The 13,449-nt window shown below is 43.8% G+C and overlaps 2 protein-coding genes across 4 annotated transcripts in view; one reads left to right on the forward strand and one right to left on the reverse strand.

Moving 5' to 3' along the window:
• LOC310724284 (uncharacterized protein) overlaps positions 1–13,449 on the forward strand; it is a 699,798-nt gene that overhangs the window by 480,004 nt on the left and 206,345 nt on the right. The gene's annotated exons all lie outside the window — the stretch shown is intronic.
• LOC310724379 (uncharacterized protein) overlaps positions 1–13,449 on the reverse strand; it is a 134,002-nt gene that overhangs the window by 69,142 nt on the left and 51,411 nt on the right. The gene's annotated exons all lie outside the window — the stretch shown is intronic.

A 13,449-nucleotide genomic window follows, 5' to 3' on the forward strand; every position in this document is an offset into this window, starting at 1 on the left:
ACAATATGACATAACAATCTGAGCAGTGAAGTGAATAACACTGATTATCTCTTCATCATAGCTAATAGACAGGAGGTGGAACTGGAGGTAGCAAAGTAAAAGATGTTGAGGTTTTCGTTGGGAGTGACAAGGATGGACAGAATTAGAAACACGTTTATTAGAGGGACAGCGCATGCAGGACGTTTGGGAGACAAGGTGAGGGAGGCGAGATTGAGATGGTTTGGACATGTGCAGAGGAGGGACATGGGGTATATCAGTAGGAGAAAACTGAGAATGGAGCCAGCAGGAAGGAGGAAAAGAGGAAGACCAAGGAGGAGGTTTATGGTTGTGGTGAGGAAAGACATGCAGGTAGTTGATTTGAAAGAGGCAGATGTAGAGGACAGGGGGGTGTGGAGACAGATGATCAGCTGTGGCGACCCCTAATGGGAGAAGCCGAAAGAAGAAGATCTCTTCATCGTGGCACCTGTTAGTGTGTGGGATATTATTAGGCAGCAAGCGAACATTTTGTCCTCAAAGTTGATGTGTTAGAAGCAGGGAAAATCAGCAAGCGTAAGGATTTGAGCGAGTTTGACAACAGCCATATCGTGATGGCTAGACAACTGGGTCAGAGCATCTTGAAAACTGCAGCTCTTGTGGGGTGTTCTGCAATGGTCAGTATTATCAAAGGTGGTCCAAGGAAGGAACAGTGGTGAACCAGCAACTTTGTCATAGGCGGCCAAGGCTCGTTGATGCACGTGGGGAAGCGAAGGCTGGCCTGTGTGGTCCGATCCAACAGACAAGCTCATGTAGCTAAAACTGCTGAAGAATATAATGCTGTTAATGCTCGACAGGTCAGAACTCTTTGGGCAGAAAAAAAGGGACCATCACAATATTCGGCAGTATAATATATTATTCATACAAAATTATGCCTGGTCAGTGTAAATTATTAAAAAAATATATAGAATATTGTATGGAATTTAGATAAAATAGTTATCATTATTAACATGTTTCCAAAGGTTGATGGTTCCTTCGATAATGACTGTGAACAGGAAACAGTTGCAATTGACATTGAACGCCATAGCAAAATTATAGACATTGTTGATATTAATGTTGAAAAATCACACAACAGAACAAAAAGAAGGCTATCAGATAAAACCCAGCAAAGCCTTCAGGTGGGAGGAAAGCTCGACCCTGATTATATTGGCCTTTTTTTATTTTGACAAGGGAGTGCCTTGTCTTCTTTGGAGGAGTCGGGTGGCCTGACGTCACCGTGGGAGGAGCTCGGGGGCGAGACGTCGCCGTGGGAGGAGCTCGGGAGCAAGACGTCGCCGTGGGAGGAGCTCGGGAGCGAGACGACGCCGTGGGAGGAGCTCGGGAGCGAGACGTCGCCGTGAGAGGGACTCGGAGGCATCACTTTGCCTTCTGCAGGACTGTGGGGTGAGCCGTCACCTTCAGGCAAGTGCACAGGGAAAACCCTGGGCAAAGGGGCGCTCCTCGGGACCCTTGGGAGCAGATCGGAGCCTGCCTGGAGGTCCATGAGCGGAGAGGTGCTCGCCTGGAGGTCCAAGAGCGGAGGGGTGCTCGCCTGGAGGTCCAAGAGCGGGGAGGTGCTCGCCTCAAGGTCCAAGAGCGGAGAGGTGCTCGCCTGGAGGTCCACGAGCGGAGAGGTGCTGGCCTGGAGGTCCACGAGCGGAGAGGGGCTCGCCTGGAGTTTCACGAGCGAAGAGGTGCTCGCCTGGAGGACCACAAGCGGAGAGGTGCTCGCCTGGAGGTCCATGAGCAGAGGGGCGCTCTCCTGGAGGCCCTCAGGCAGAGGGGAGCTAGCCGGGAGACCTGGGAGTGAAGCTGAGCTCTCTTGGAGGCCTTCGAGCGGAGGGAAGCGCTCACGGAGGTCCTGGGCATCAGTGGAGCTCTCCACGGGACACTGGGGTGGAGCGGAGCACTCCTCGGGACACTGGGCGGAGCGGAGCTCGCCGGGTCGCTCGGAGGTGGAGAGGAGCTTGCGGGGTCGCTCGGATGCGGAGAGGAGCTCGCGGGGTCGGGAGGATGCAGAGAGGAACTCCCTGGGAGGACCTGGAGCGGAGTGAAGCTCTCCTGAGGCACTGGGAATGGAGAGGAGCTCCCGTGGAGAACCCGTCTTGGACGGCCTGAAGAACGGCGGAGACCACTTGGAGGACCTGAGAGCTCCGCGAGCGAGATCTCCAGAAGACTCAGGTGCTGAACCGGGCTTTCGGAGGCGGGGGTGAGGAGATGAAGGCCGGCCATGACTATCCCGAGTTCTCTGGTGAGAAGCTGGAGGAACCGGGTGCACGAGCCAAACTCACCTCCATTCGCGTCCCACAACTCTACGGCGAGTGAGAGCGATTCCCCCGTTAGAAGAGACATGACCCACCCGACCTTGGCTCGCTCCGTTGGGAAACGGGACAGATTCGACTCCATATATACTCTCACGCTCCGTAAAAACTCGCCCCATTCATCTCTGTTGCCGGAGAAGCGATTCGGGAGACCTGTGACATCATCGAGGGGGTGTGGCGCTGCCGAACATGCCCGAGAGCTGGCCGCGAGCTTCCAGGTTTTCCTGGAGGCGGGGCTTGGCTGCTGCTGAATCGCGGCCCACGTGCATGTAATAACCGACAGCAAGTGTGTGTGTGTGTGAGGCTTTTATAGGTGGTGTAGAATTAGTGCCAGGTGTTCGGGATGAGCCCGATTGCACTGAGCCTCGTGCGGGCGGGGCACGCACAAGAGCGGGAGCGAGGTGCGTCAGGGAATATGACAGCCTCCGAAGGGGGCGTGGCAGGGGGATTCCTGACACGTATATGGGAGGGAAGGGGCTCAAGATAAAAAGGTAGGCATGGTTATTTCTCTTGTAAAGCTTTTTTAAGTGTATTGTATTAAATTGACTTGTAATTTTATTTTTTTAGTGTGATCCAACAAAGTACAACATTATTTTGGGAGCTGTCCATGAGCCCGGGCACTGGACATTGGCTGTAAGATGACTGCTCTCTTTTTTTGCTAACCTTTGATAAGAATTTAAATATATCCAATATATGTGAAAAAATATATGAGTAATAACAATTTCTATAGGCAATGTTTCCTTCTGAAAGAAGAAGCCTTATATTGGATCCCCTGGGAAATGATTAAAAAAAACTTTAACAGTGTTTGCAGTGCACAAGGCAACCACAGAATTTAAACAGACCAGACTTAACACTGTTTTGTAACATTGTCATCAGTGAATGAACCGCACTGAATAGCTCTTCATCATGGCAGAGAGGAACTCCCTGGGAGGACCTGGAGCGGAGGACCTGGAGCGGAGTGAAGCTCTCCTGAGGCACTGGGAATGGAGAGGAGCTCCCGTGGAGAACCCGTCTTGGACGGCCTGAAGAACGGCGGAGACCACTTGGAGGACCTGAGAGCTCCGCGAGCGAGATCTCCAGAAGACTCAGGTGCTGAACCGGGCTTTCGGAGGCGGGGGTGAGGAGATGAAGGCCGGCCGTGACTATCCCGAGTTCTCTGGTGAGAAGCTGGAGGAACCGGGTGCACGAGCCAAACTCACCTCCATTCGCGTCCCACAACTCTACGGCGAGTGAGAGCGATTCCCCCGTTAGAAGAGACATGACCCACCCGACCTTGGCTCGCTCCGTTGGGAAACGGGACAGATTCGACTCCATATATACTCTCACGCTCCGTAAAAACTCGCCCCATTCATCTCTGTTGCCGGAGAAGCGATTCGGGAGACCTGTGACATCATCGAGGGGGTGTGGCGCTGCCGAACATGCCCGAGAGCTGGCCGCGAGCTTCCAGGTTTTCCTGGAGGCGGGGCTTGGCTGCTGCTGAATCGCGGCCCACGTGCATGTAATAACCGACAGCAAGTGTGTGTGTGTGTGAGGCTTTTATAGGTGGTGTAGAATTAGTGCCAGGTGTTCGGGATGAGCCCGATTGCACTGAGCCTCGTGCGGGCGGGGCACGCACAAGAGCGGGAGCGAGGTGCGTCAGGGAATATGACAGCCTCCGAAGGGGGCGTGGCAGGGGGATTCCTGACACGTATATGGGAGGGAAGGGGCTCAAGATAAAAAGGTAGGCATGGTTATTTCTCTTGTAAAGCTTTTTTAAGTGTATTGTATTAAATTGACTTGTAATTTTATTTTTTTAGTGTGATCCAACAAAGTACAACATTATTTTGGGAGCTGTCCATGAGCCCGGGCACTGGACATTGGCTGTAAGATGACTGCTCTCTTTTTTTGCTAACCTTTGATAAGAATTTAAATATATCCAATATATGTGAAAAAATATATGAGTAATAACAATTTCTATAGGCAATGTTTCCTTCTGAAAGAAGAAGCCTTATATTGGATCCCCTGGGAAATGATTAAAAAAAACTTTAACAGTGTTTGCAGTGCACAAGGCAACCACAGAATTTAAACAGACCAGACTTAACACTGTTTTGTAACATTGTCATCAGTGAATGAACCGCACTGAATAGCTCTTCATCATGGCACTTTTTTGTGGGTGGGATATACTTTATTAGGCAGCAATTGGACGTTTTGTCCACAAAGATGTTGTGTTAGAAGGGGCAAATTATGATGGTTAGACAACTGGGCCAGAGCATCTCCAAAACTACAGCTCTTGTGGGGTTTCCTAGTCTGCAGTGGTCAGTATCTATCAAAAGTGGTCCAACGAAGGAACAGTGATGAACTTGTGTCTCATTGGCTGCTTGATTAAAGACTGGCCCGTGTGGTCCGATCCAACAGACTAGCTACTGTAGCTCAAATTGCTGAAGAAGTTCATGCTGTTTATGGCAGCAAAAGGGGCACCAATATGTGTAAACATGTAATTGGCATATTTTTACTTTTCTTATACCTTTTAGGGCCTTCATCAGATAACAAGGCTGCCATGTATCCAGGTGGGCATCAAGCACAGATGCACACTGTTGTCAGAAAGATGCCACCTCATGTGGGATATTTGTCCTGAAAGTAAGTTTATGTTTTTGTCATTTCGTTTGTCGTTCCAGTCATTCTATGTCTACCGTATTATTATTTAAACAATGTTTTGATGTCACACATTCTTTGGTTTCTATTGTATTAACAGTTTGGTGGTCTATATTTTAATTATCTTCTAAACACTGATAAATCAGTTATAAATTTGCCATATTAGTATACAGAGAAACTATTGTCAGAGGAGCCTCTGACATTTGCTAACAACACTGATCTATCTTAGCCTGCCTACTACACATTTGGTGCAGCAAGTTATATGTTTATAATGTCTGCTGTGATTTACTGCATCACAAAACTGCTTCCTTTCACTTCTACAGCTTCTAAACACTAAACTTCTTCACCTGATTGAACAGTTTTTGTTCCGTAAATTGTAGGGATTGTTCCCAATTATATTAATGAACTGTTTTACTTACCGAGTGGAAAATCGCAATGGAGCATGGGATCTCCATACAATGATGTCAGTGCCACTGATGAATTTATTAATAAATAAATAAATAAATAAATAAATAAATAAATAAATAAATAAATAAATAAATAATTAAGAAAAGTCCTAATAAATAAATAAATAAACGTGGTGAGGGAAGACATGCAGGTAGTTAGTGAGAAAGAGGCAGTTTTAGAGACGTGAATAAAAACATGACCTGGATTGAGTATCCCTGCCATAATTAATTTATAGCAAGCTATTCTTTTTTATTCTTATTTATCGTAGTCCCGATCCTGTTCATAACACAAAATGGACTGCAGTCTGATTCCCCAACATGTCAAAATTCAACGCCGCAGGTTACGGTTCAGAGATCTACAGAAGTCTTTGGGAATCCCTGCACGTTGAAAAATGACGCTAAAAGGATAACCAGTGCGTCAAAATGTGACTCCAGCTTTTCTGGAACCTGTTTCAGTACCTGTTCTTTTTCTAGTTCAGTCTGTTCTACCATCTGCTGCCTCTGTCCTACCTGCCCTACTTGCGTTCTCACCTGCACCTGTCTGTTGATCAACACAGTGTGAGCTACCACACTGTCTTCAGCTGTTAGCTTTATGTTGAGATATCTCCTGTCTGATGACACACTCATATTTTCTTCCACTGGTGTCCACTCAGTTACCCCTATTCGCTTCTCTGACCATTGGCCCTAAGTCTTTTGATTTAAAATTTTGCCCGATCATTAGGGAGACATGTGGAACAGAGTTCTTGACTGGATACCACTGAGCAATGTGGTCTGGTAGCTGTACTATTGCAGCTATCCCTTGGGGACCAATGATCACGTTTGTTGTTTTGAGACTGTACTGGTTTCCTTTTACATGTTCTCCCCACAAAGTCTCATATTCTTCATCTTGTCCCCCCTCATCATACTTTATGGTGCAATGCCATGGTTTTCTGGTTTCCACACAATCTGGACGCATGTTCGTGAACCATGTTTTCCAGTGGTCATACAGCTTGTGAATTTCTGAGGATGTCTCTTCGAGTTCCAGCCAATAGACTTTATTCAGTGTTTGTTGTTCTATTTTCCTTTCCACCATCACATACTGTTGAGCTAAGCATTCAGGAAGTTCGACCCTCACTCCTGTAGGTCCACAGTAGATTTTTGCTCCTAGCTTGCACAGTACATCTCTGCCTAATAGATTTGCTGGAGTATCGGGAGAATACAATAGTGGTGCTTGTATAGTGATTCCTTCTACTGTTATGTCTTGTGGCTCTGTGAATTACAAAGTTTGAGTTTTACCCGAGAAGCCTACTGTCTTTATTGCTTTGCGTGAGAGGGGGAGCTTAGAGCCTTCTTTTCCAATACTTGAGAATGTTGCTCCTGTGTCAATCAAAAACGATGTTTGGAGCTGGTTACTCACATCCACCATTATGGTTGGTTCTAGTGCAGGGTACAGTGAGGTTGGGCACTGTACCAAATCCCCTCTGGCTTCTCTGGGCACCTTCACATGTTACCTTGAGGTGCCCCTGGAGGGCCACCTCTGAAGTTTGCTTGAGTTTGTTGATTTTCTTGATTCTGTCCCATCCATGGTCCTGCCCAATTTCCAGGATCCTGCCAGCTTTGATTTTGTTGTTGGTTACCTTGCTGTTGTCTTAATGGATACGGGCAGTTTTTCATAATGTGATTGGAATCTTGGCAGTTCCAGCATCTTCCTCCTCTCGGTGGTTGATAATTTCTTGGTCTTGGTTGAAACATTCCTCCTCTTCCTCAGCCTCTTCCTTGTCCCCACCCTCTGTTTTGTGGTGGAAATTGTTGATTTGCTGGATAGGCCATCATTGGTTGTCCCACAGGCATTAGTTGCTGATTTCCTTGATCTGGTGTGGTTTGACCAGCTGGATCCTGCTGCGCAGTGGTTGGTGCGATCATGACTGCTGCTTGTTTAGCTGAAATTTTCTCTTCTTTGCTTCTTGATTTTCTTGTTTGCTCCCTGTTAGCGCTCCGAGCTGTGCTTTGTGCAGCAATGTTATTAAATCTTCTGCTGCTTGTTTAGCTGCTTCCTTTTTTTTTCTATTCATTTCCACAGCATGTGTGACAAGATGCCCAGGGCATGGCATTAAGCCCTACAACTGATTCAAGCTTCTCTTGTACTTCACTTGGAAGTGCCCTCTTCACCATTATCTTGAACAATGTGATGTTAGCCGTTGTCTCATCCCATGCTGACCCCATCTCTTCAGCCCAAGCTTTGTGTAACTTAAGGATGAAGGCAGCAGCTCCCTCTTTGGATCAGATTGAGTTGGGTATGCGGATCGAAGTGCATTCCATATGTCATTTCTTTTTGATCCAAATGACCAGCGATCATACCTTTGATTTTTTCCCACGTCTCCTAGTTGTGCTTGATCCAATATTTCTATCATCTTAGCTTTTCCCAACGACTGTGTCAAAATTGCCTTGATATCTCCGATTGCCAGCATCTGACCCATAGTTTGTTCTTCAAAACGTGTTATCCATCTTTTTGCTCCTTCACATATGTTAGGCAGTCTGCTTATCAGTCCTGTAAGATCCATGAATGACCATGGTGTATATATTGGTTCTGCTCCTTATATAATGACTGGCATTTGCAAAGGATTTTGATGTTTAGGACTTATCGCCTCTTCTTCCATGTCTTCCTCTTCATCATCTTAATTCCCTCTTCCTGCTTGTGACCTTATTACCCTGCGTTCACATGGAATATCCATTATTATTTCCCTTGTTGCTTTCCAATCTTTCTTTCTCCCATCCTTTGCGCTGTTTCTTGGTTGCTTCATTGACAGTTGGAATTCTAGTTCATCAAGATATTGTTGGCACTGGTCTGCCGTTTCCATGCTTTTCTGAGCTGCTTTCTGCATCTCTGCCTCAAGCTGGGCGTTTTCTTGTTGGTATAGCTTCACCTTTAATTGGCGATTTTCACCAGTCACTTTCGTTATGATCTCCTTTGTATGGTCCATTTCCCTTCAAGTGTCTTTTAGAATTTCTTCCATTCTCTCTATCCTCTCTTGGGTGTTTGCCAGTTCTTGTCTGTTTGCTGCATTCTTTTTTTCATGTAGCGTCATTTCTTCTTGCAGAGTTTTCTCCTCTGTGTGCAGTGGATCACTTTTCCGTGCCATTTTGGGTGTCATTTCCAATATTCCGTGAACATGCACTTTTTCCCCTCTATCTGGGTTCAGGACAACAAACTCTTCTTCATCTTTGCATCCTTCTTCTGAGTTCGAATCTTCTTTGCTTACATTTTTGTTTCTGATGTCTGGAAGAGATGTGGCTTTGTTTAGTCTTTTTCGTGCTTTCGGGGTACTTTCACACCTTACATGCCTTCGTGGTTGCTTTTTCTGGGGATGTCTTTGATTCTGGTCATACTTAGGTGGTTCTAGTTCCTCTCGCTCTCTCTCCCATTCTTCAGGTGCGATATCTAGATCATAATCATGTTCATAGTCATATCTCCCTTCATTGCTGCTTTCTTCATCATCTCCCTCCTCCTCATCAGGATTCTCAAATAACACTCTGTTTGTTTGTCTTGTTCTTCCCTTGTTTATCTTGTTGTCTGAAGCTTGGAGTTCCATCCTCCCTTTGATCCGTCCTCCTGTTATGTCTAGTTGTATGTCATGATATTCTTTCTTTTTTCTCTATTACTGGGTAGATGTCAGTTACCTCATGCTTCTTTACTTCAGAATATGCCAGTGGTTTTTTTCTGTTCCTTTAACTCCTCAAATGGTGGGGCTGAAGCCTTTTCTGGCCCTTTTCCCTCTTTACTTCCTGTTCCCTTCTCTGTCCTTTCTCTGTGTACTTTTAGCATTTCTTCCTCATGTTCAAACCACTCAATGATGTCAAATTTCCTTTTTGTCTTTTCCTTCTTCTCTTTATTCATTTCTCCCCAATATCTTATTCTGGTCCTCATTACATCACACTTTTCTTTATTAAATGTTCCCTCTTCTGGCCATTGCAAATCCCCAGTTGTCAGGTCTTTCCATTTTTTCATGAATTTTTTTTTTATCTCTTTTTCAGCTCCTTTATGCCTTAAAATGATCACATCCACAGGTGTGATTGTGGATTCCTCCACACTCATGATGCACCCTTGTCTCGCTCTGTGTGCTTCTCTACGGTGGCCTGGATTTCTATTTTTAGCAGACCACTTTAGATAGACGTTTATCCGTCTTACTGTTTTACAAGGTCGTTTTGGATTTTTACGGCTCTGTCCACTTAACGAGTTGATTTTATCGACCAGAATTGAGGTGGCTGCACCTCTTTCCCACAACACCTCTCTGGGTTCCACTACAACAGTTGCTGTCAGTTCAGGTACTTCTCCATTTAATTCTATCAATGGTTCCTCGTCTTCACTATTTGGCTCTGCTATGAAATCAAACAGGTGTATCACTGCTTTACTAGGTTTAGGGGCTTCCACTAGGATGCGCAATACTGGGCTTAATATCTGCTGTAACAAATCAATGCCATGCAAACGTGTAATAGCAAACAATTTATCTTGTATCTGCTTCTCTGTCTGTCTCCTCTCTATACCGTTTCTATCTTTATATGTTCTCTCGTCCCAAAAATGAGTTCTAAGTCCGTCCGTTTCTATCTCTATGTCTATTAAATCCATGCATTATTTTGCTATATTCCCTCTATTTTTATTTATTTATCTACTTATTTATTTATTCTTTATTCAATCGCGCTGTGTGTGTGTGTGTGTGTGTGTGTGTGTGAGCGTGTGCGAACGAGCGAGTGTCGTCACTATGTGTGTGTGGTATGTATTGTATGCTCCGTGCGCCTATGCGCATGCGCCCCCCCCCCCGTGCGCTCCGTGTCTATATGCGCGTGCCCGAGCCCCCTCCTTTGTGCTCCGTCTCTCGTCCACGAGCAGCTCTCCAGTCCTTCTAATGTGTGTGCGTGTATACCATGCTATTTTATTAATAATACAGATATGATAATAATACAAGTATGATCACAATTTCATCATCTTCCCAATCAGCGCAAGCAAACAGCAAGCAATAGCAAAAACACAAGCATGCATATAAATTCACAGACAAAACACAAGCATACACAGAAATACACTCTTCAATACAGCTTTCACAAACACGCTCTTCACAAACAATATGACAACAAAACACTTACACAACTGCAGTTAACACAACGTACATGTACACATGGCCATCACTTCATCTCAGTAATCTCAATAACTTCTCAATAACTCCAATAACCTCGGGTCTCACCCCGTACTCGTTACGGTGACTCTCTGAGCCTTTTACTCTTACACTAGCAACTCACGACCTTTTAAATGTACCCTTTCCACACCAGGTTATGAATCTGGGTCCCCTAGTAAAGACCTATGGTATCTTTCCTGTTTTTAGACCATATGAGAAGTGTTATCTTCTCACACCGGGACTTAAACCTGAATCACCAAGGCTTCACCTTTAGGTTTACACGATTTCGGTCTAGTCTGGACATCAAAGACACGAATAGTAACATTAAAGATGTGATTTTAATAATAAGGAGCAGGTAAATCACACATACACACAACCGAGTAAAGACGATACCCGACACTGAGTGAAGACAGTGGTGATGAGTATAAATAGAGTCCGGGTGAACAGACAGGTGAAGACGGGAAACAAACAGGGTGGATGACGGGGTGCAAAGGATTATGGGTAATGTAGTCCGGTGAATGAGGGTATATGACAGGGGAAACGTTACAGTATGCTGATAGGAACGATCTTTATTTTATGGGGTGCTCTTTCATTTTTAGACAAATTTTACATTTTTATGTGTTGTCAAGAATGAGCAAAAAACAGACAGCCTAGGTTTGTCAGGGCAGATTCTGTATGTTACACAAGAAACTTTACAGATGAGAACAGATGTGGCTTTTAACACCTGGCTGCTATTGCAGGTTTTTTTTTTTTACATTTTATAATGTATAATCTATTTATACACAAGTGTTTGTAGGATTATATATGGACCAATCATAAAAAAATTAATTAGTAAAATATAGAAAAAAATATGTAACACATTAATATGATAAACAACTGCACATTGGCTGTTTATTAGTAGGCTACTAAGAAAGCACATATTAATTCCTTATTCTTTATGACCATATTCTGCATCCCATAATCCTACCTAATACCTAAACTTAGCTACAACGACTACCTTAAAAGCTAATAGGCAGTAAATTAAGAGTTTGAGGCGAATGTCAAAGTTAATAGTGAATACGTGTTCCCTATACTTAAGTGTTAAACAATTTAGGATACAAATTATTGGTTAATGTCCAGCAGTGTACTTAATTTGTTATTTTCTTCTGTATGTCACTACTGACACAGTCCTGTCTGAACAGTGTTGCTGTGTGTCACATCCACAGTGACAAAATTGACAATATAAATAGGGAAATGATTGCTCAGCTGTTAAATGGAAAGGAACGTCACAGAAAGACTTTTGGCAGTTTTAAGTAGCTTTATATATTGAGATATATGTTCGCTTTAACACTGTGTAAAAAAGCTACTACTTTTAAACAAACCAGCCAGGAAGCTTAAAAGAAGTGACACTAAATCTTTATTTCATCTCATTGTATAATTGATATCGGGTCTTGACATGTTTGTCAGTTGAGTTCAATACATATTTTCTTTCAATAGTTTGTTTTGAATGACTTGTTTTATTCCTGAAAAATGGACTGTAGAATAGAAAAAAATGAAGTATTATTTGAATGTGCAAGTCTCCATTACTGTGTGCCATGTACTGTGCATACACAAAATACAATTTGAAATATGCAAATAATATACTCTTAGTACCATTATAAGGACATCTTTGTACTTTATACTCAAAAAGGTACACATTACTACCTTAGAGTACCAATGTGTATCTTAATGTACAACTATAAATCTTTGGGGTAAATAAGGTACAAAGATGTCCTTTTAAGGGTACTGTCCCAGTGGCAAGCTGTTGTATTTCTTTTGTTCTTATTGTTTTATAATCATATATAATCATAAAGCAAATAAAGCAAAAATAAAACCTGTAAATTACACAAGGGTTAACTGAAAAAAACAAACAGGTAACACTAGACATTTCGTCCCCCCACTTTTGAAATGATGGCTACGCCCCTGCACCACACACACGCATAATCTTACACATATTTTCCGCGTGGTATAGAAATCTGCCAGCTGAGACATCCAGAGCTCCACATCTGCATTTCAGGAGGTGATGAGCGTCTGAGGGGTGATTCCTCTGTCACCTGTCATATTATAAACTACATCAGGACAATGTTTACAATTTCTACATGTTGTCAAACTCAACAAGAAGCCAGTCATCACGTCCTGCAGCTGCCTGTAGTCTGTTCCCTGCACTGCTATGTGTCAGGATAAAGGAATCATGTGATGAAGAAGGTCAGCGTGCCACAATGTTTGTGAGGGTCGTGTTAGAGTCACATATGACTTGCACTTTAACAGAAAGCATATGCTGTTTATTAACATAAACAAATTCCTTTTCATACAAAGTCTTTAAAGAAATGTAAGTCCAGTCAATTGTGTTGATTACATTTGGAAAACTGAACATTGCTGCAAACTGCATTTTAATTTCAGCCTGTTCTTGCACAGTGAAGGGAAACCTGATGTATCGACTACCCACCTTAATAATAACATCCAAAATGACAGGCATTATGACACTCAGGGGCAGATACCAGACCTATAGCATGAGATTTATTAGAATTATATTTAAAGAAGGTCTTTGTGAAAAAGTTAATTAAATATAACATTTATATAAAGTCTTTCCATGTCTGCCATTTCCCACTAGAAACAACCTGTTGTCTTTAACCCCAGAGTGGTGAGGACCTGTAATTGGACGGGGATGGCATGGTTCCGGCGTGTTTCCCTCTGTAGTACTGGACCCAATTCAGCACATAGATCCAGGAGCACAGCTGTAGTAATCTAAATCAGCTTATTAGCCAGTCTTCATCATGGGCCAAGAAATCATCATGGTCACTGGAGACTCTTTTTCGCATTAATCTTCCATTGGTGTAATCCTCCAGCAGTGCCATCATGCAGCATTACACACGGGAG

This window comes from Silurus aristotelis (genome assembly GCF_946808225.1).
Source record: "Silurus aristotelis genome assembly, chromosome: 1".
In the NCBI taxonomy this organism is placed as follows: Eukaryota; Metazoa; Chordata; class Actinopteri; order Siluriformes; family Siluridae; genus Silurus; species Silurus aristotelis.